General features: G+C 42.8%; 1 protein-coding gene across 8 annotated transcripts in view; it reads right to left on the bottom strand.

Annotated features, from left to right (window-relative positions):
- bcorl1 (BCL6 corepressor-like 1) overlaps window positions 1-20,787 on the bottom strand; it is a 301,883-nt gene that overhangs the window by 232,403 nt on the left and 48,693 nt on the right. For 3 of the 8 annotated variants that reach the window (XM_041195881.1, XM_041195886.1, XM_041195889.1), the window contains exons 4-6: window positions 3,149-3,322; window positions 1,710-1,767; window positions 1,504-1,605 (exon numbers count right to left, since the gene is read on the bottom strand). The exons of 2 other annotated variants lie outside the window; for them this stretch is intronic. The gene's annotated coding sequence lies outside the window, so the exon portion shown is untranslated. Of the gene's footprint in view, window positions 1-1,503; window positions 1,650-1,709; window positions 1,768-3,148; window positions 3,323-20,787 lie in introns of all 8 variants that reach the window. 3 more of the 8 variants (XM_041195890.1, XM_041195882.1, XM_041195883.1) reach the window with 2 other exon arrangements.

Genomic DNA, 20,787 nt, shown 5'->3' with positions numbered 1-20,787 from the left:
TCCCAGCCAAGATGTAGTAAATAACTTCTACTCTGACAGTCACATGTTACCTTGCTGTGCCGTACTAACAACACTAACCTGAAATTGAAGGCACAATGCAAAGGTACTCATTATTTCTAATCAAGGATCATAACCTGAACAATAACTTGCTTACAACTACAATAAAGCAAGTGTATTTGTTGAATTTCTGAAATATTGTATTTCTCTCTCACACACAACTCCTATATTGATAGTGTGCTTAAGCAGTAAGTGCATGATACTCCTTCCATCTACAAGCAACAAATAAACATCCTGAAACTTTGGATCAGGAACCCAACTTAAGGTTGTTTCCTGAACAGAGATGGCATGCAAGGAAAGTGAGATACAATTCAATGGAATGAAGGCACAAAGATGCACTAAAAGTTGGAAAGCAATGCTTTGAAGAAGCAGGTTGCTGGTTGCATGTTTTGATGCTGGGAGTATGAAATAAAGTGTATTCTCTCTCTTATCCTGTTTCCAGTTACTGGTAACTAAACAGACAAATATGCATGCTCATACAGGGCTGCAGGTAAAGGAAAAATTGCCCCAGTTAGCCCCAGGCCAGATTAGAAATATCACGAGCATCTAACATGTGAAAGAAATTTCATAGTGCCAGCTTTGCTCAGAGGGAATACTTTCACTACTGAGTCAGAAAGTTTGGGGTTAGCACATAATCTAAGCTGACACTAGTAAGAGAGCAATGTATTGATGGAAGTACCATCTTTCAGAGAAGATATTAAACCAAGGTCCTCTCTGTATGTGCAAGGGTTGTAAAAGATGCCATACCAATTATCCAAGAAGGGAAGTTGTCCTGGCAACATCTCTCTCTCTCAACCAACATCACAACAACAGATTAATTGGGAATTTATCTGATAGTTGTACACAAATTGGCTTCTTGTTCTTACCTATATAACAAGAATAACCACACTTAAAATTAATTCATTGGTTGTGAAGCCTTTGGGATGTTTTTAGGAGGTGCAATACGAATATGAATGCAAGCTCTTTCTTTCCATTTTCTGATCTGGAACCTTGCAGGGCAATCACCATCACACATCATCCTATAGTTGGAAGGCCAGCGTCATCAGAGCACCTAATGAGCACCTATGTCAGAAGTGTACATCTCTGATAAGGTGGTTAAGAACTGATGAATTAGTACCAGCCTTATCACAATAAATTCCATGCATCTTAAAAAAAAGTACTAATATATTAGGGACATGCAAAGTCCTTTTTAAAATTGTCATGCTGAGATTAAACTGGTACAAGTCTGAATAATGGGTGACATATTGCACATTTAAGAAAAGCATTTTTTTCTGAATGTTAGCATATGCCAGCCAGGTTGTACAGAATGGGTAATTTATAACTTTGTATTAATAGCCAAATCACATCATTATACCTTTTTTATAAGATAATAATCCTGTCTTCTCTCCCTCCTAAGACAGCATTTCTCACACTTGAATATCAGAAAAGAGAGGTAATGTATCCTACCTGTAATTCTGTTGAATGATGATTGGCTTCAGTCGCTATTTACTGCATATTCTGATGCATTGCCAGTCATTGTATTAAGAATCAGAGAAATTAAAATGGATACTATAAAAAGAATGAGGAGACTGATTTACTAAGGTTTATGTTTTCTTTTTATAAATTGATTATTAATCTTGCAAATTTCAACCCAAAAACCATCTGAAACTCACTTGTATACTGAATGGAGATGAAGAGATTGAAAGAAAAGTACAGCAGATCTGACAGCACCTGAAGGAGGACAAACAGGTTAAAGTTTCAGCTGTAGACTCTTTGCTCTCCATTCAATACGTTAACCAAACTTTCCATTGAGATGCTAGCAGATCTGCTATTTGTCTGCAACATTTCCCATGTATATATGTGTTAAGTAGTTTCTTTACTGACACCACCTTGAAACACTAAGGAACCTGCCCAATATGAGACAGTGTATATACAGATCAGGTATTGCTATCAGCCTTGTCATCTTTTCACTTACATATTTACATCTATTGCATTTAGTAAGCCCAATAGGAAAAGTTGAGAACAGAAGTTTGGTTTCAGATTAAAACTACTGAGTATTTATTATTAATGAAAAAATTGCCAATGATGAGTTTACAGGTTTAATTCAATCTTTGGTTCTTGTTAAAATTTGTAATTGGCTCTCCCAATTATGATGTCACTAGGGCCAGAGGATTGATTTGCCAACTATCTTACATTCTACACACAATGCAATCCCCTCACCATCTAATAATCAATGCACACTGCGCTACCCTGCCACAATTCACTCACACGCTTCAACCTGTGACCTTGGTGAGCCAGTACTGTAAAACAAAAATGGAAGGTTCCTCTTTAGGGTATGACGATGTGGGTTGAACAGTCCTGCCCTTTGTACAGTACACTCCCTGCGAAAGAGATAACATCGTTCCTGCCCATCAGATCTCATTTGTCCCCGATCCATTCATTCCACTCTCCCACTTTCGCGATTCGGGCCCAGTTCAGAACAACTTTTTTTTTAAGATTGCCTGTATTGTTTCGGAGTTTATCTGGCCGATGCCCGAGATCGCCGTGTGCTATTCGCCTTCACACTTGCTGAAGGCATGGATTGGATTAAATTAAATTTAAGGTTGGGGGGGGGGGGGGGTGAAGAGTACCAAACTACATTCTCACAACTTTGTCTAATCGGAGTTGCGGATTTCTCCACCATATAAAATTATTCTAAACTATTAACTTATCATATGTTGTGTGCTTCCAAAAAAAAAGCAATGTTTTCAAACGAGGCCGAAGTTGGTCCATTTGATTAGAAAATTGTGGCAAGTGCTGGGTTGGAATTGAACAGTCAAACTTGGGATAGTTGCCCTCTTTGGCTCGATGGCTTTGCGGGCGAACAGGGACATTGATAAGAGCCCGAGTGTTACTGACAGAGCCAGGCGGAGTTCGCGATCTGTCTATCCGAGTCCGTGTGAGCCCAGGCTGCTTGGGGATCATACCCCCTGCGCTGTTCTGCCCTAAGCTCCCGGCCGTGTATTTCCGAGTCTCTCTCTCCCTCTCTCTCTCTCCGTGCGATCATCATCATCATCAGAAACAAAGCGAGCCCGATCTCTCCCCCAGCACCGGAGCTCGGGTACAATCTTACCTTCGGGGCCTGTTAATTACTGAAGCTCTCCCTGTCCCCTCCGCTCCTCCTCCTGGCCGGCTGCTTGACGATCCGGGGGACGAGGAGAAAGAGCGGCCAGAGGGATTTATCGGGGGTGATTGCTGAAGAAATTGAGATTTCCCCGGAGTGTCTTTGCGCAGCCACGCCGCCGCCCTGTAACACAATTTCCGTCATCTGTATCAACAACCTCCTCCACCCTTAAAAGGGCAATGACCCTTCTCACCCAGACCCCCTATTTACTGTCAGATAGACGTTTTGTCATCACTTTTTTTTTAATAAACGCAGGCCTCCCACCGAGGTACAGTCCTGGCAGTTTGCATTTTTGTTGCAAAATCCTACCTCGTGTATTAAACATTTTTAACTAGAGTGGCTTTGATCATGAGTGGGGCCCATAGACTGTTAAATTACCAACATCAATTAATTTTTAAAGTAGCATTCATTAAAAAAACAGTAATACAGTAACGAAAAAAAAGCAATAAAAAATCTTACATGCAGTGGCCGGTCACGATATTTTCACTGCAATAAAATGGTAATCTAGAGGCCGGTGGGTGGAGGTTTGTGGGGGCAGTAGGGTCTTCGATTCCTTTCCCACAGATCGTAGTTCAGGATGGCCAATCTTTTTTTTTTAAATCACACCTCAAATACCAACTTCTGCAGAGCTGCAGATAAGTTTTTTTCAAAAATCAACGCATGGCAGAGAATGCGAGCAATGCTCCATTTTTAAATCCTGAGATAGATATCCTCCCCCGTTAGGAACTTCACTCCTGCACACTCACATGCTCGCATTCACCATCTTGTGTCGCACTAGACTTAGTTCTGCAGATAATTTACAGGCACTGAGCCACCAGGTGTTCTCCATAGTACGTTTAGCATCCGTCCAGAGTGAAAATTTTAAGATCACGGGCATCCAGTCACCAATAAACTATCGATTCATAATTCACTCATCAAAGTTTGCAACCTAGTGCCCACCGATATTGCACTCTATATTAATTAATTTTCCAAAAAATAAGAAACTTGGTCGAAGTACTAAGGTAAAACTGGGAAAGGAAAAGGGTTTTCCATCGTTTTGAGGTTCTGGGAAAGAATAAGTTAAAGAGACTAGGGGATCCTGGTAAATGATAGCATGCACTTTAAAATCTAACTACCTGTAACTGCTGAATATTTAAGAATGACCGAGATATAAGTGTACTAGCTCCTCACCAGATGACCACTTCTGTATGATAGCCTGTGATCGAACACATACTAGTAGTTATGGCTCTCTTTCTCACTGCTGATGCAAAAAAAAACACCGTTTCTGTAAAAACTCGAAAGCACACTTCTTGCAGGGATCCAATGCATAACAGAGCGGCAGTCTGAAAGTTGAATATGTTTCAAGATTAATGAGTTTTAGAATAATTTATTTTCAAATAGTTTTCTAGGTGTGATTGTCATGTAAAATTTTGCCCATGAAAATCATCATTTAAAACTGCTGAATGTCTTTATTGTAATGGTGGTGTTAGTATCTTCTACTGTTATTCTTCATTCTTCCAGTCGTTACCATTCCAGTAGTTCTCACATGTAAAGTTACAGACCCATCCCTACCATTTTACATCCATTAACTTTAAAGGCAGAAAAATTATGGAGAACAGCCCACAATGTCTTAACATAAGCTGCCTGCTGGTAAGGTTCCTGCCAAAAAGCACAGCTCTGTAATATTGTCTCTATAATGTGGCCTTGGAGCCAGATGTGGTCCACTTCCCCATAGCAAAGAGCTAAACAGATGTGTTACTACCTGCATCTCTGGTTCTTCATCCACAGCTTGCAATGAAAAACTGCTGGAGGTGAACAGGTAAAATAAAACATAAAGAGAAATAGTGGCATTGTAGACCTTGCCAAAAAGTGAGAAACTGGGTTCCAATTCTAGGTAGAAATTTATGGCTGGCAAATTGAATTTTTGACACTTTTCCTGAAGTATTCAGAGATTATCTAGCTCTACACCTAGTATCTATGGGTGATTGGGGATAAGCTTCCAAATGCAAACATTTCAAGTTAACAGTGTCAGTTAGTTCATTTCTCAGTTAAAGTAAGGTATTATTGGTTAAGTTTATCCTGAGAAAAATGAATTATACAGAAAAATGAACTGTAGTTCTCTTCGAAAGGAACTTAAATCTTATCCTCATCTGATGATCTTGCATATACGTCTGTGCAGGTTACTAGACTTTAACCAGGGGTTCGCAATTTCATTTTTCATTTTCTTTAACCCAGGAACACTGGAGCACATTGCTTTACTAACATCATGGAGATCAAGTAACTAAGATAATAGAGAAGAAATAAAATCTGGGACTTTCCTGGTCTATACATTTCAGTTACCTATTGATTGTCCTTTTTATTCATTTGTGGAATGTGGGTGTCTCTAGCAAGGCCAGTAATTATTGCCCATTCCTAATTGCCCTTGAGAAGATGGTGATGAGCTGCCTTCTTGAACTGTTGCAATCCATGTGGTGCAGGTACACCCACAGTGCTGTTAGGGAGGGAGTTCCAGGCTTTTGACCCAGCAACAATGAAGGAACGGTGATACAGTTCCAGGTCAGAATAGTGTGTGACTTGATGGCTTGCAGGCAGCGGTGTTCTGTGTGTCTGCTGCCCTTTTTCTTCTATGTGGTGGAAATCGTAGGTTTGACAGGTGCTGTTGAAGGAATCTTGGTGAGTTGTTGCACTGCATCTTGTAGATGATACACGCTGTTACCACTGTGTGCTGGTGGTTGGAGAGGAAGTGAATGTTTTAAGGTGGTGGATAGGGTGCCAATCAAGCAGATTGCTTTGTCCTGCTTGGCGTTGACCTTCTTGAGTGTTGTAGGAGCTGCATTCATCCAGGCAAGTGGAGAGGATTTCATCACACATATGTCTTGTAGATGGTGGACAGGCCATGAGGAGGCAGGAGATGAATTACCAGCTGCAGAATTCCCAGCTTCTGTCCTGCTCTTGTAGCCAGAGTATTTACTTGGCTGGTCCAGTTAAGTTTCTGGTCAATGGATTATATCAGATATATGGCACAGAAACAGGCCATTTAGCCCATCCAGTCCATGCTGGTGTTTATGCTACACTCAAACCTCTTCCCATGTTTTCTCATCTAAATTTACCATTATAATAAATTATTCGCTTCTCCCTCATATGTATGCCTAGTTTCCCCTCAAATGTATCTATACTATTTGCTTCAACCACTCACTCCCTGTGATAATGAGTTTCTCATTACCATTACTCTTCATGTAAAGAAGTTTCTTCTGAATTCCTTATTGGATCTCTTGGTGACTATCCTATATTTATGGCCTATAGATATGCTCTTCCCCACAAAAAGAAACATTCTCTCTGTTTCTATTCAATCAAGACCTTTCATAATTTTAAAGACATCTATTAGGTCACCCCTCAGCTTTCTTTCTTCAAGAGAGAAGAGGTCCAGCCTGTCAATCATTTCCTGATATGCATACCCACATAGTTCTGGTGTCATCCTTGTAATTCTTCTCTGCATCCTCTCCGGTGTGTCTATAGCCTTTCTATAATACGGTGACCAGAAGTGCATGCTATACTCTAAGTGTGGTCTAACCAGCATTTGATAAAGGTTTTGCAGAATTCCCTACTTTTCAGTTCTCTGGTGAACCTCCAGATATTGCCAACCGGGGATTCAGTGATGGTAATGCTATTGGACGTCAAGGGGAGACGATTAGATTTTCTCTTGTTGCAGATGGTCATTGCCTGGCACTTAATAAATTGCTCAGGCATTGGCAAAGGACTCCTGATTCATTTTTAATGTGTTAATGCTCTTGATTTTATTTGACTATATTGATGAAGTAAATATAAAAAGAAAAGAGGGAGAGAAACATAAGACTGAGAGGCAGAGCGTCAAATGTGGAGAGAGTTAGAGGGAAAGTGAAAGAATCAGACACAAAATCACAAGCAATTAGAATGATATTTTTTGCAAGAAAGATGAGGGAAAGATAGAAGGAGTATTGGAGACAGACAGAAGATTAGAGACACAGAGAAAAAGAGATATATGAAGGAAAATGACAGAGGCAAAGAAAGAAAATCTCAAATAGTCAAATGAAGAGAGTCAGAGAGTAAAGGGCAGAAAGATATAGAAAATTGGAGTCATGAAGAGAGAGAGAGATGAGACAATCAGAGTGAGAGAAAGAATGAAACACAAAGTTAGAATGAGAAAAAAAGAGATAAAGTTGTAATGAGAAACAAAAAATATCACAATCAAATTGAAAGAACGGAAAAGTAAGATAAATGGGAGAGTAAATCAGTGGCTGTTACAAGAAAAGAGAAAAGGAAAAGAGAGAGAATCTCAAACAGAAGGAATCAAAGGGAAACAGCAACAGGGAAGAGAATCAAAGACAAACAAATAGTCAAAAGGAAGGAGAGCGAGAGAAAGCAACATAGAGGGAGAAAGGAAAAAAGGAACTCAGGCAGAGGGAAGGAGAGAAAAGAACACATACTGCGAGAAAGAAAGAATCACAAATGGCAAAAGACAAGTTAGAATTTATGAGAGAAATGGGAGGAGTGCAACAGAGAGAATAGACACAAACACACACAGAAAAAGCATCATAGACAATCAAACATAAAATTAGAATCAGAGAGCACCATCCAGCAGACAGATTGACAGAGGGAAACTTATATCCCTGTTGGCCCCCCAAGTGTCATCACTGTTCTACTGCTATGTTTCTAACACAGTCAGACTTGTCACACTGTTGCTGCTAACATGTTGCGCAGGCATGTCTAATTGGGGTCAGAGTACTAAACTGGGACGTCAGGGGCAGAGCCGGGCTGAATAATTTATGGTGCTGGGGGAATGCACAATATATTCATTCTAGTTTACAACAAATCAGCTGAATTGTAACCTTATAATACTTGTAATACCTCAAAATGAACATTTCACATTTAATTTAATCGACTAAAAAAAACTTACTGAAAGGTACAATCTAAATTGAATCAAATGTAACACTATTACTGGAGAAGATTGGCATTGCCCTTTTAAATCCAGGATCTGACCCCTTTAAACTTCGTTTAAAATGGCCATATCCCTTTTCAAAAGGGAACTTGTCAACTTCACATCATGTCAAACAGCTCCGTTGTTGCTGCTGTGGGGATGGCTTTTTTTGTAACAAAGCCACTAAAATACTAAAATCTGAGTTGGTTTATTTCCAGTTTACAAAACTATTGTAAAATGTTTTTTTCCCCATATATTAGAAGTTTCAAGTCATCATTTAATTTGGTAAAAAGCATCAAATTTGGTGGGGCCTTAATTACCATTTTAACTTCATTCAAATCAGTTGTGACAGCACAACACTACACAAACTTTATATGTTTTGACTGTTATGAGAATAATACAAGGCATCAACATTTTTTCCTGATTTAGCTGTAAATACAGGCATGGCCCATGTACTTCACAGATAGGTTTAGGCAAAGTGAACAACCAACTTAATAAAAGAGATTGTATTTGTTCCACCCTAGCTCTGGTATGGTATGTTATGTGTGCTCTGCCCAAAGGCAGGTCCTTGGCTCATTGTCTGATGATGCTTCATCCCAAGCTATTTTCTTGGCAAATTTTTGTCAGTGGTGGTTTGCTACTACCTTCCACTCTCAGGGCAAGGAGGTAGGTCCCAAATTTACCTCAGCCAGAACAGGGATTGAATACACACTATTGGCATTATTCTGAATCATGTGCTAGCCACCTAGCCAACTGAGCTAACTGACCCCCCTACCCAGCTCTAAAACAGTTTAAACTTGAGATTAATTTGTAAAATATATATACTGGAGAGGGACAGGAATGTTTTCATTTTTTTCACTTTTTGGTCAACTGAATTCCTGTTTCCCTTGAAATTGGATTTCATCCACTGGCTCTGAGAGAAATTTGGAAATCTTAATAATGCTGTCTGTAAATAATGAAATGGCTGGAGGAAGAATGCTCCATTTTGTGCACACTGCACTATGACTTTAGCCAAAACTAACCAATAGATAGTAGTTTTAATTTAATTGGATTATAACTATTACACTGTGCAAGATAGATTACAATCAGAAATTCACTTAATGGGAGACCTAATTGATTACTCATGTCCCCCAATGTAGACATGCAGATTCAGCAGTATGGAGCATAGGAAACCTGATCATTCTCCACATCTCTCCAGGGGAGGAACAGTGGTAACTGGGTTGAAAATTCAAATTATTACCTAAACATTTTTAATCACTATTTTTAAACTTTTAAACATTAAAAAACTTTTTCTATCTTTGGGGAGCTAGTACTTTGACTAATGTTAGATTATTCATTACTTAGCATCACTAGTTGGCTCAATGATAAAACAATGAAAACTGTACCAACATATCAAAACCATAATTTTTAGATCATCAAAACAAATGAAAAACAAACACCCATAAAAACATAGAAATTGCAGGAAATATGCAACAGCTTAATCAGCACCTGATTAACAGCTTAATATTTTGAACTCATGCAAAACAGCAACATTTCCTTAACAGATGTTGACTAATACTGTGCATTTCCACCATTTTATTTTCATGAAACAACTTGTATTTATATAGCACCTTTAAAAGAGTTATTAGATGAGATGTCAAAAGCTTGGTCAAAGAGTTATATTTTAAACAGCATGTTAAATGAGGAAAGAGAGGAACTGGGTCAGGAATTCCAGGGGTTGGGGCCTTGGCAGCTGAAGCCATGACCACCAGTGGTGGAGGTATTAAAATTGTGCATGTGCAAGAAGTCAGGATTGAGGCGCACAGTTGTCGGAGGGTTGTGGGACTGGAAGCAAATATAGAGATATGGAGGGGCAAGGCCATGATGGATTTGAAATAAAGGTTGAGAACTTTAAAATTGAGATGATGCTTATTGTGGAGCAATAGTTAATAGTTAACATCAGTTAACACAGGGGAGATGAGGAAACAAAACTAGTTGTAAATTAGGATACAGATGACAGAGTTTTGGATGATCTCAAGTCGAAGATGGGAGAAGTGCTTTAGAATTATCAAGACCAAAGGCATGGATGAGGGTTTCAGGAGCAGATGAGCTGAGACAGGGCCATGTTATACAGGTTGTCTTAGTGACATCGCAGATATTTGATCAGAAGCTCATCTAAGGGTCAAATACAAACAAAGGTTGCAAGAAGTCAGGTTCGGCCTCAGTTTTGAGGGAGAGGGGTGGAGTTGGTGGCTAGAGAATGGAGTTTGTAGTGGGAACCAGAGAAAATGGTTTCAGTTTTTCCAATATTTAGTTGGAGGAAATTTCTGCTCATCTATTGCTGTATGTTGGATAAGTAGTCTGACAATTTTGAGACCGTGGAAGGGTTGAGAGAGGTGGTGATAAGATAGAGCTGGGTGTTGTCAGCATACGTAGAAATAAATGCCCTGTATTGAGATGATATCACCAAACAGCAGCATGTAAATATAGGAGAGGCCCAAGGATAGATCTTTGTGATAGAGTTAATGGAGCAGGAACAGGAAGAGAAGCCATCATTATGAGTGATTAGATACAACTGGAGCCAGGTGAGAGTAATCTCACCCAGCTAATGGTGGAGAGGCACTGGAGGAGGATGATGTGGCCAGCCACATCAAAGGCTGCATATAGGTTGAGAGGGATGGGGAAGCACAGTTTACATTTGTTACTGTCCCATACGATGTGACTTGTGACTTTGAAAAGAGCCATTTTGGTGCTTTGGCAGGGGCAGAAATCTGATTGGATGGATTCAAACATGGAGTTCCTTAAAAGATGAGCACAGATTTGAGAGGTGGTGACACACTTAAGGACTTTGGAGAGGAAAGAGAGATTGAAGTTGGAGCAGTAGTTTGCAAAGATGGCGAGGTCATGGGGTTGTTTTTTTTTAGGTGACGGGTGATCATGGCATGCTTAAAGGAGAGGAGACAGTAACTGAGGAGAGAGGACCATTAACAATATCAGTTAATATGGGGCCAGGAAGGAAAGTTGGGTGGTCAGCAGTTTAGTGGGAATGGGGTTGAAGTTGTAGAAGGTGATTCTCATGGACACAATGAACTTGAAGAGGGCATAAGAGGAGATGGGAGAGGAACTAGTGAAATGTGTAAGTTTAGGGCTCAGGCGGGGGGGGAGTATTATAGAAAATTTGGTCCAATGGGCTAGGAGAAGGGAGGAAAGCAGCAGAGGCAGCTGAACTTATGGTCTCGATCTTAGTGAAAAGAAGTCCATGAGCTTCTCACACTTATTATTGAAGGTGAGGGTGAAGGAGACTGGGGAAGTAATTTAAGAAGATGGATTTGTAGTAGAAAAAAGGAGCCAGTCATTATCTACCCATTCCAGGAGGATCCTGGAATAGAGCAGTTTTAGGGGACAAGAGCATAACCTGATAGTGCTTTATGCGGTCCAGCCAGATGTGGCAGCAAGTGGCTAAACCACTTGTCTGCCATAGATATTCAAACCTGCATCCCTTGGACTTAAGAAAGCAGAGATTAGGGCCACATCAGGAGTGATGACCAGAATGAGAGAAGCTAATGCTTTTAATGGGGAGTAGGGCACCAAAAGTGGAGATGAAAGTGTGGTTGGACAGATTGGTAGCTTTTTTTAATTCTTTCATGGGAAGTGAGCATTGCTGGCAAGGCAACTATTTGCTGCCATTCCTAATTCCCCTTGAGAAGGTGGTGGTGAGCCACCTTCTCAAATTGCTGCAGTCCATCTGGTACAGGTTACACCCACAATACTGTTAGGAAGGGAGGTCCAGAATTTAGACCCAACAGCATTGAAGGAACGGCGGTGATATAGTTCCAAGTCAGGATGGTGTGTGGCTTGGAGGGGAGCTTGCAAGTGATGTTGTTCACATGGTCTGCTCCCTTTGTTCTTCTAGGTGGTAGGGGTCATGGATTTGGTAGGTGCTATTAAAGGAGCCTTGGTAGTTACTGCAGTGCACTTTGCATATGCCACACACTGCTGCCACTGAGGTGGATGGGATGCTGCGAGCTGTTTTGTCCTGGACTGTGTTGAGCTCTTTGAGTGTTGTTGGAGACAATGTGGTTATCAAAGCATGTGGATCTTAGGCTTCCTAAATAGGGGCATTAAGTACAAAAGCAGGGAAGTTATGCTGAGCCTACATAAAGCTCTGGTTAGGCCCCAACTAGAGTACTGCATCCAGTTCTAGTCACCACACTTTAGGAAAGATGTGAAGGTCCTTGAGATGGTGCAGAGGAGATTTACCAGAATAGATACTGGGATGGAGGGTTTTAGTTACAATGTTACACTGGAAAGGTTGGGATTGTTCTCCTTGGAGCAAAGGAGATTGAGAGAAAGTTATGAGAAACTTAGATAAGGTAGAAATGGAAAGTCTCTTCCATTGGCTGACTGTACAATGACTAGGGAACATAGGTTTAAGATTTTGGACAATAGATGCAAGGGGAATGTGAGGAAAAACTTTTTTATGCAGCAAGTGGTAATGCCCACAAGGGTGGTGGATACAGAAACAATCAATGGTTTCAAAAGGAAGTTGTTACTTGAAGGAAATAAACTTGCTAGGCTATGAGGACCAAACTGGGGAATTGGGACTGACTGGATTGCTCTGCGGGGAGCTGCCATGGGCTCAATGTGTTGAATGGCCTCCTTTTGTGCCGTAAATGACTCTATGACACACTCATCCAAGCAAATGGGGAGCATTCCATCGCATTCCTAACTTTTCCCTTGTAAATGGTAGACAGGCTTTGAGCTGTCTGGAGGTGAGTTATCACTGCACAATTCTAGTCTATGACCTGCTCGTGTAGCCACAGTATTTATATGGCTGGTCCAGTTCAGTTTCTGGTCAATGGTAACCTCCCAGGAAGTTAAAGGTGGGGGACTCAGCGATGGTAGTGCTGTTGAATGTCAAGGGGAGATGGTCAGATTCTCAGTTGTAGGAGATGGTCATTGCCTGGCACTTGTATGGTGTGAATGTTACTAGCTGAAGAAATGTAGTTAATAGAGGAGCACGGTTGGGATTTTGAAACTGCAGTTATAAGTGAATAGGGAGAGAGTTTTTCCAGATGTGGACACAGGAGGAAGTAGCAATGGGACAAAGAAGGGGTTTCTGAGTGGCGAGTGATACGAGGAAGTGATTTGTGATTGACATAATGGAAGTGGAGAGGCCACATGGGGCAGCAAGGTAATGGGCCATGAATATGGGGAGGGAAGTTTATATGGAAGGAAAGATTAAGGGAGGATAAGAGGGCAGTCAACTCAGAAAAGAGGCAGCATGATGAGTTGAGATGGAGGTTGAAATCATCAAGGGTGAGCTGTCGCTCATTTCAGAGGCTGAAGAGGGAAGCAGCAAAGATAGCTTGGTGAGAAAATTGGCATGGTACTTGGGTTTTAAACAAGAGGTGAGAGATATGGAACAAGGTGAGATGCTTAAAGAAGCAGAAGGTGCCAGAGAACTAGGACGATAGGCAATGTGTGATTTGGCAAAAAGAGCCACACTGTCACCATGACTGTCTGGACAGGGCACATGGTGAAAAGTATAGCAAATATAAGAAAAGTGCAAGGAACAGCAGCAACCACCGTACATGGCCTTTTTTAACCTCATAAAAGCCTTTGAATCTGTTAGCCACGAAGGCTTATGGAATATCCTCCTTAAATTTGGCTGCCATCAAAAATCTTTCACCTACTCCATAATGAGATGCAAGCCTTGATCCTCACTAATGGAACAATCACAAACCCTATCTCAGTGAAAACTGGGGTCAAACAAGGCTGTGTCATTGCACCAACTCTCTTCTCCATTTTCCTCACTGCAGTACTGCACCTCACCTCCAGCAAATTACCCACAGGCATGCAGATAATCTACAGAACAAACAGGAAACTTTTCCACTTACACAGCTTTCAATCCAAAACCAAACCATTCCAACCTCAGTCATAGAGCTTCAGTATATAAATGATTCTTCTATGTGTCTCATTCAGAAACTGAGCTCCAGTTCATTATTGACTCTTTCTCCAAAGCATATAAGAAAATGGGCTTTTCAATAAATTCTTGGAAAACTAAGGTCCTCTTCCAACCAAATCCCACACCTCCCCCCTTCGATTAAGATCAATGGCAAGACACTGGAAAATGTGAACCATTTTCTGTATCTTGAGAGCCTCCTTTCATTGAAGGCACACATAGATGACAAAAGTCATCATTGTTTCCAATGTGCCCTATCAGTCTTCGGACAACTGAGGAAAAGAGTATTTGAGGACCAGGGTCTCAGACCCACAACTAATCTCTCTTTTGCCTTGTTCACCTTCATTGCTTTCCATTTCTCTCCTGTAAAAGAGTTCTGCTGAAGGGTCATGAGGACTCGAAATGTCAACTCTTTTCTTCTCCGCTGAAGCTGCCAGCCTGCTGAGTTTTTCCAGGTAATTCTGTTTTTGTTCCATGACTAAGGTTATGGTTTACTGGGCAGCCTGCAATCCTATATGCTTTGGAGGCTTGGACCTACAGCAGACACCTCAAAGCACTGGAGTAGTACTACCCCAGCAGTGCCTTCACAAGATCCTTTAAATCCGATGGCAAGAAAGATGGTCCAACAGTAGTGTCCTCTCCCAAGCCAACTTGCCCAGCATCGCGGCACTAACCACTCAAAACCAGCTTCACTGGGCAGGACATGATGTTCATATGCCTGACACCAGACTCCTGAAGCAACTGTTCTACTCAGAACTCAGACACGGCAGAAGATTCACAGGAGATTGTGGAAACACCTTAGGGAGGTCCTCAAAGCATCCCTGAAAAGGTCAAACATACCCATCAACTCATGGAAAACCCTGACATTTGACTGACTAAAATAGAGAAGGCTCATTCGGGAAGGCGTCAAACATATTGAGAGACTTCGGGAATGTGCAGGGGCAAAATCAAGATGTTGGAAGGAGCGCACAAACCTCTAAACAACCTATTTACCCAGTCCTTCAAGCACCACCTGCCTCACATAGCAGAGTCTGCACATTCCACATTAGACTTATTAGCCATTGCGGAACCCATCGAACCGGAGTAGAAGCAAATCATCTTCGATCCTGAGGAATTGCCTAAAGAAGACAGCCGTTTCCAGCATTTGCAATTTTTCTCATTATCTCTCATTTTTCTTTAAATATCCATTTGCTATGTTGTTAAACTTTGAAATTCAACATTTGTACTCAAAGAGAAAGTAACTACTATAGAGTACCACATTTAGAGAATTACAAGTTATGATCCCATATATAAGCATGGACAACTTCTCAAGGATAGCATGCTTCGCTACTTTTGCATCAGTTTTTCTCCGCAATGTAGCTTCACTGGTCCCAGAACATGCAGTAAGTTCAGTGCAATCCCACATCCAACAATGAGTTTATTCTAGTAACCTAGCATGGTGCAGCATCACACAACAAATCCCACAAATTTCTAAACTCACCACATGAACGCATTTGATGTCCAACTTAGCAACATGCCATTTTCTGAGCAGGTCTGAGCAATAACAAATCACTTTTCTTAATGGTGAAAGATTAACCCATTTCCTGGCACAAATTGGATTTAGTTTTATCTCTTAACATATAGACTTTATTCACAACTGGATTAGCCACAGTTCACTCTCCAATGGATTTCACACTTAGTATGTGAAATAATAGTTGTATTACAGTTGGAGGTTTTAGACTAGTAACACTGGTATTTATGTTTAGAACCATCTGAGCATAATTCGCTGAGTTATACTGTCCAGTTGCACTACTTTCTCTGTGGAAAGAAAAGAGAAGTTTACTTCTGCACTTAAACGCATCCACAGATTTCCAATCACCAGTCTCGGGAGCTGATGAAAAGTCTTTAAATCTTAAATTTAAAGATTAAATAGTTGTTGTCAAGCTAATTGCACTGCAACAGGAGTGAAGCTGAAACAATGGAAAGCCATCCCCTCCAGGTACTCTCAAATCAGACGTAGAATGCTGTTGCTTTCAGTGACAGTTATACTACAAATCTTGCATTGTTGTGATGTGGCAAGAATTTTTCAGTCAAAATGTGCCACTGGAGGCATTTTTTGAATAGCATTCATGTAAAACAGATCAGATGCAACTTCACAAAAGGTTTAGTACATAATTGTACTGCCTGGTGTGGTTCTGTATCATGTAGATCAGGAAACCTTAGGTTGAATCCTGAGTTAGCTGATCTCAGCCATAACAGTGAAGCTGCAATTACTCTCAATGCTCCTGAGCTAATGAGGGGAAAAGATCAGCTATGGTTCATACTCCTGATTGCTAAATACTGGAGACTAGATCGGACTCAACAACAATGTACTTTGTGGTAAAATTATCTGCCGACACTCAGTCTTTAGCCTCACGCATAAATGATAGTCACTTGCACAAGGTAATGGAGATCTGCTGGCACCCCTCCCCACCACCCCCCATATGATTCAGCTTTCAGGACAGAAGAGGGGAGATATTTGTAGAAAAGAAGAAACAGTGTACTGCCATGGCAATTTCAGGAATGGCTGGCAATCATTTTTTTTTTCAATATTAGCAAAGGAGAATATTTAAAGGAATAGGAGAGTGACCAGAATTTTCTCTCCTAATGAGAGACATTGAAGTATCACAGCTGGCTGGCGAGAGGTTAACAGTTACACGCAATACACTGAATTGGCTGCACTTTATAATGAGGGACACTTCCATCTCTGTTATCGAATAACCAACAAATCTGCCACACATCCTGGCGCACTTATCTGCAGTATGCAGTAAAATGTATTTAAATTTTTCATAGTGTAATTCATTGCATTTTTTGTTGAATGCAATGGATGATTTTTTTCTGAAGTATATGTGGTTTTATGTACCAGATGTACCTTTATTGTTGCTTATATTCTCCGTTCTCTATCTCGCTTTCCTCGTTAAGATGTTCCGTAAAACCTATCACTTTGACCAAGCTTCTTGTCATTCCTAATATCTCCTTTTGTGGCTCAGTGATTGGATGTAGCAGGACTGCAGGGGCAGAAATTTTCACTCGGCGTGAGATGTGAGTGTTAACATTGGATGAGCATCCTGACATCATGGCGCAGTCACACGATATTTCAGAGCCATGCCCACCATTAATTGAGAGGCCACTTAAGGCCGTTAAAAAAGTCAATTGATGCCGATTTTTGGTTGCCCATGTGATTTCGCACTCATCGTATGGGCAAAACGGGCAAGTGGCCCGCCAACAATTTCAAAAACCTCATCCACGGGTGGTATAAAAAGGGTCAGCAGCATTGCCAGTGTCAGTAGTGAGGAGTTCGGTTGATAGTTTGCTGCTGGTGACTTTTTGGTATATGGCAGCTTCATCTCTGTTCAGAGTTTCATTTTTATCATTTCCAGGTTTCATCTCAGGTCTCCTTGGTGTCTTCAAGGACCCCGGAGGATTCAGACCGTGTGGACCCTTGCAGGTAACAGACAGCCTTCACTTACCCTAGTAATGGGGATTGAGGTCTCTGCTGGTGGCACCTCCTCCTCTGAGGAAGAGAGGGGCAGAAGGGAAAGGAGGCTAGATGCCCGTATGCAGCTTCCAGGGGAGGGACCTGTGGGAGGAGAGGCGCAGGCACAAGGGGCACAGGGCCAGCAGGAAGTCCAAGGCATAAGGAGCTGCAGAAGACACCACTATCCTGCTGCCAGGGGTTACAGGCAATGATGCAGCTACCTCAATATGTTTGAGGTGCAATGCCAAAGGAGGCTCCATCTCTCAAGGGCAACCATGACCTCCATTTGTCAGATGATTGGGCCTGAGATCAGCTCTGACTGTGTGGGTGGACACCCCATGCCAGTGGCTCTGAAGGTCACGGTGGTCCTCAACTTTTTTGTCTCCGGCTCTTTCCAGGGGTCAGTGAGAGATTTGTGTGGAGTGTCCCAATTAGGTGGGTCTGGAGTCACATGCCGGCCAGACAGCAGATCTCCTTCCCTAAACGACATTAGGGATTATTGTTTACAACAATCAACAATGGTTTCATGGTCATCATTAGACTTTTAATTCCAGATTTTTATTGAATTCAAATTCCACCATCTGCCAAGGCAGGATTTGAACCCAGGTCCCCAGAGCATTATCCTGGGTCTCTGAATTACTAGTCAAGCAACAATAACACTACGTCATCACCTCACCCTTATCCAGTGTTACATAGTGGCGTACCCTGCACTAAAAAGAAAAAAGGTGAAGCATACTCAGGCCATCAGAATCAAACCAAAGCAAATTTAATGTTATTGTCACATTGAAAGCATGATGACGTTACCATTACTGGTGTTGATGTCCACACAAGCAGACATTTAAACCAAACTTAAATGAACAGTAAATCACCCGTGAACTGTCCCTCTTGTGCTCATGGTGCCTTTAACTTATGTTTGCCAGTGCTACGTCTTGGTGCCAGCATTGGGGACAGTCTGCTGACTCTGATGTCTTATTGGCCTGGATGACCTTGGCGGTCGTCCTCTGGCTAGTGGAGCCTGTGCTGGCCCAGCCTGGGAGGGAGCGGCCAATGCCACAGCTGGCATCTCCCCAGTCATTGCAGCCTCATCAGATGCGACGGTCACTGGCGGAGGGGCGGAGGAGCTGTTGCCATCAACCAGAGCGTCCTGAGAGGAGCCCGCAGAGATGACAAGCAGCTCATGTACTAATGTGAGGTCGCTCTGGACCTCCCTGCTCACCATTGATGGACAGGCACCTAGCTGGGATACTAGGTGCCTCAGCTATCTCTCACACTGGCACTCACCGCCTGAGGTCATTGCCTGTATGAGGGCTTGCAGGTCCGAGCGCGACCCCAGGACCCCCTGATTCTGTGTCTGGAGCTGCCTCTCCATGACAGTCAGCCCTCTTTCAATGGAGGAGGCAGTGCACTTGGCTATGAGGATCAATGCAGTGCTCATGCTCCGCATGGACTCCTCCACAACGGAGGCTATGGCACGCAGATCCTCATGGATCTCCACCAGATCTTCCCACACATCTCGCTAGACATCCAGCAACTGCTGCCTAATGGACGACTCCAGAGGCTCATCATCTGCCTTTGACTTAGCATCGTCCTGGTCCTTCCAGTGGTCCTTTGACTGCCGGCGCCCTGGGCACTCTCTGCCTCTGTCTGCACCTCAAACAAGTGTGAAATGCCCTCACCAATGTGCACCGACATTCTAGCTGCTGATCTAATGCCCACCAAAGTGCTGGTATCTGCGCTGATGCCTGGTTCAGAGAGCAGGTGTGATGTAGGTGCAAATGAAGGCCAGTTGTCCTCCAGCATCAGGGGTGGCCCTTCGGGGTCCAGAGAGCAAATACGTGCTGGTGAATCTAAAAGGGAGAACAAGGACATGTCATTAGTTAAAGTCATCATACTGTCACTGTGCAGCCAGGCAACCTGGTGAGACAATGGAGATCTGCATCATGGTGCAATCGCCTTCAATGATCAACGGGGACTCCAGGTTTGAGGCTCCCATCAGTGAAGAGACTACACGAGAATGATGCACAATCCAAAATTCTTAGCTCTGTGCACTGCGCTCCTACCTTCATCTGGCACCCCCGCCTCTCCACACCCAGTTGCACATGGAGCAAGTCAGCTCTCCAGCTCAAGGGCATCCTGCTCAAATCTGCTGAGCAGCAGCAGGTTGGGTAGGCCCCCGCCTGTATGTCCCCTCTCTGCTTGGTTATGGCTCGTCTTCTCCTGAAAGGACAAAGGAGCATTGATTAGTCCACTCTCTACCTGCGGCACCATTGCAGCCTGGCTAACCCCAGCTGAGGAACACCTTGCAGGGCACATCCAAGTCATGGCCCTAGAGCTGCAAGGCACTCACTCCAAACAGCCAGGGCTCACCCCCTTGGCCAGCTCTGGCGTCATTGACAGTTGGCACTCAGACTCTAGCACCCCTGAATTCCATGCAGGGATGGCCACACCTTAAAACTTCTGCACGCTGACCCATGCCAACATAGTACTCACCTTTCCTGAGAGCAGCAGGTCATTGAACCTCTTCTGGCACTGCAGCCATGTACGCCACACCACATCATGTCTGCTCACCAGCACTGCCACCTACTCCCATGCCTGTTTTGTGAGGTGCGGTGACCTCCTCCTTCCATCTCTGGGGACAAGAGTATCCCTCCTGGCAGCCACCTCTTCCAGGAGGCCTTTGAGGCACTCATCCGAAAAGCAGGGGGCTGAGTGTCCACCCGACCTGCCCTCCCACCTGCTGTGTCCAGCCGGATTCAACTCCATCACTTGAATTTTGACATTGCAGAACAGATGTTATTCCATGGCAGCCTTCCTGTGGCTGCCTGGGTCATTTTTAAATCGGCCACCGGGTTGCCATTGGACCTGGTGGCTGACAGGCATCCACCCCTGCTCAGCCCTCCTTGACCAGCCTTAATTGACCTGCCAGCAGGCCGTTTCCCGGCGGCTACCGGGCCTGCCGCCCACGACCGCCAGTTGACCTCAAAATTCTGGCCCAGAGCTTTGATCTGATCCATTGGTTTTGGGATTGCTTAGCTCTGTCCATCGCATGCTGTTTCCAGTATCTGAAATGCAGGTGGTCCTGTGTTGAAGCTTCACCAATACAAATTACACCCCATTTTTAGGTATGCCTGGTGCTGCTCCTTGGCATGCCCTCCTGCACCTTTCATTGAACAAGGGCTGATCCCTTGGCTTGATTGCAATGATAGAGTGAAGGA

Source organism: Carcharodon carcharias, chromosome 9 (assembly GCF_017639515.1).
Source record: "Carcharodon carcharias isolate sCarCar2 chromosome 9, sCarCar2.pri, whole genome shotgun sequence".
Classification (NCBI taxonomy): domain Eukaryota; kingdom Metazoa; phylum Chordata; class Chondrichthyes; order Lamniformes; family Lamnidae; genus Carcharodon; species Carcharodon carcharias.
This window is presented reverse-complemented; position numbering and strand designations above follow the sequence as displayed.